Here is a 3,101-nt window from a genome sequence, read left to right as displayed (position 1 = left end):
GCCTGGGGTCCTGGCAGCGAGAAGGGGTGTGGAGCCGTTGCACGGGGAGCCCAGACTCCTGGGTCCCACTCTAGTGGGATTTAGTGGGGTAGAGCTGGGGCTCGGACTGGAGGGAACCTGCCCAGCTGGGCGAGGCAGGCAGGATCGGGCCCTTCCCGTGTGTGCAGGGAAGGGGTGGGGGGGTGCGTGGTGTCGCGTGTCCCCGCTGTTCCGGTTTCGCACTCGGGCCACGGCTCAGGTTCAAAGTGGCCTCGGGTCCTGGTCCATGATTCATGCTCCTGGCTGGGCCCCGTGGCCCCCCCCCCTGCTCCAGCTGGACGCGGGCGCTCGAACCTTCCAGCTCTCGTCGGAGCCGGACGCGCTGCCAGCGCTGATGGGGGGCGGGGAGCCCCGGACTCCTGGGTCCTACCCTAGCTTGGGGAGGGGGCCGGGGCCTGGGGCTGCAGCTGCCCCCAGGACTCTGGGACGAGAGCAAAGCAGGGTTGGGGGGGGGTCGGGACTCCTGGCTTCTATGCCCGAAGCTACGGGTGTCTCGGGGACGGGGGGAGCCCTCCTGCCTCAGTTTCCCCATGGGCAAAGCCTGCCCCTGCTAGGGGCTCCGAGACCCCGGGGCGAGAGCAGCCAACGACGAGGTAACCCCGGAGCCGCAGGCGCTTCTGACCCCCGCACAGCAATCCCAACTCAGCGCCCCCCAGCAGCAGAGCTCCAGGGAGTAGAAGGGGATGGGGGGCTCCAGGCAGGCCCAGCAGCCAGGGCCCCCCTTGGCTTCTCCCCGCGGCTCATGGGGGAGAGCAGTGACCCGGAGGCCTGGGGTCCTGACCCAGCAGCAGGCTCCAAGCCAGGAGATGGCGGGGGGCGGGTATGAGTGTCCCTGCAGCCGCCAGGCTGGGAGTCCTGAATGGCTGGTGGGGGGCGAGGGGGGGTGTGAGCTGGGGCGGCTATTAATAAAATGCCAAGTCAGAGCCGGCAGGCATCAGCCGCCCGAAATACCCCTGCTCCTCCCCTGACCCCAGCACGCATGGCGCCGATCCAGTCCCGTCCAGCCCTGCGCCGTGCCGCGCGGGGGGGGCTGGGCCGGGCCGGGCCGCCCTGTGTCGTCATGCCCAGGATCGGGGCCGTCTGTACATGCCTGCGGCTGGGTACGGGCTGGAAAAGCCCCCGAGGGAAGGCGTGGGTGGGTGCGGGGATCCCATGTCCTGGCAGTGAGTGGGGCTTGGGATAGTAAACGTGTGTGTGCACGTGAGCCAACACATGGACACACACCAACATGCATGTACACACACACACAGGTCAGCATATGGACATGCATACACATGGGCTGGGATATGGACAAACATGCACTAGCGCGTGTGCACACCCATGTGCCAATAGATGGGCATGCCAACACACACACATGGGCTGGGCTATGAACTCATGCACACGCACACACACAGGCCAGCACATGGAAGGACACACACCCAGCATGGGGCATGGACACACACGCCAAGAGATGGACAAGCCAGGATATGAACATACATACACGCCAACAGATGGATATGCCAACACACACACATGCACATGGCCAGACACACACATGGGCTGGGATATGGATGCACACACCAACACATGTGCCAACAGACAGACACACACCAACACACACACAGCTGTTGGCACATGGATGCACAGGCCAGGATGCAGCCACACACACATATGCACACGTGCCAACAGCTGGATGCATGCCAATACATAGACACAGGCCAGGATATGACCGCACCCCCTAACCCCCCCTGCCTTCGACACACACATAAATGGGCCAGGATGTGAACACACACACACACACACACAGGCCGTCTCATGGACACCCCCCTCCCCTTGCAGGGCACACAGCCCGGCCGCGGGTGCTGAGTCACGGCGCACAGAGCAGGGCCCAGCCGCATCATGCCGGCGCCCAGCTGGCCCCAGCCCATCCCAACACCCCCAGCCTGGGGCTCCCAGCTCGGCCCCCCCAGGCAGAGCCATGGAGGAGCTGTGGTGGCTCCAGCCAGGCCCCCCGCTTCTCCCCCACCTCCAGGGAGCTCGATGGATCCCGGACGCCTGGGTCCCCTCCCTGCCTCCCCTAGCTGGGGTGGGGGTGGGCCTGGACCAGGGGGCTGTGATGCTCCCCCCCACCCCAGCTAGGTGCCCCCTTTATGGGGGCTGCTGAGGGACCAGGGGGACACAAGCTGGGGCATGCCAGGCTGCGATCACCCCCCTCCCCACCCCATGCCCTTGTCTGGGGTCCGGCCGCCCTGGCAGCTCCAGGCAGCAGCTGCGCGTGCGAGGAACGCGGTGAGTAAGGCTCACACGTGTGTGTGCGCGCGGTGACAGGGACACGGTGTGCTTCATGCTTGGGCCAGGACAGACCCCCGCCCAGAGGCAGCTGGACACAGGAGCCCTCCGAGCCGGGCAGCTACCAGCCCCCCAGCCCATGGGTGCCCCCGTGCCCACCCCCCAGTGACGTGGCCCAGACACGGATCCAAGTGCTGAGAAAGTTGCTTTACTGAGTGACAATGGAGAACCAGGAGAAGGAGCGGGCTGGCACCCCCGGGCGGGGAGGAGGAGGTGGGGGAGCAGCAGGTGAGGGCAGGCTGGGCGCAGGGTCTTGGGTGCCCGCCTGCGCGTCCTCTCATGGCTGGCTCAGAGCTGAGGGCCACGGGGTTGCGGGAGGATGGCGAAGGATAGGCCCTCGTGGCACTTGGCGACACGGGCACATGCCGGTGGCTGCCACCGGCAGCTCTCCCATACCCCCAGGGAGCAAATAAATAAATAAGCAAGCACAGGAAGGGGCCGGTCCCTCCCCCCCAGGACTCCCCGAAGCTAACCCTTATCTTGAGGGTCTCCAAACCCCCCACCCCGTGGCTGCAGCTCTCTTTGGCGGAAGTGGAGTTATTGCAGCGGGTCCGGCGGGGAAGGGAGCCGCGTGCGGGGCAGCGCCATGCCAGATGGGGCTGGGGGTGGACCCGTGTGTATTGCTCTGTTGCCCCACCCCGGCTGGGTGAGGGGCGGGGATGGTGGAGGACAAGACTGGGGCCCTGGGTGGGTCCCTGGGGGAGGGAGGGGGGTGACCCCCTGCCCCCCCCAAG

The sequence above is a fragment of the Alligator sinensis genome, unplaced genomic scaffold, assembly GCF_000455745.1.
Source record: "Alligator sinensis unplaced genomic scaffold, ASM45574v1 scaffold1083_1, whole genome shotgun sequence".
In the NCBI taxonomy this organism is placed as follows: Eukaryota; Metazoa; Chordata; order Crocodylia; family Alligatoridae; genus Alligator; species Alligator sinensis.
Note: the sequence above shows the minus strand (reverse complement) of the source record.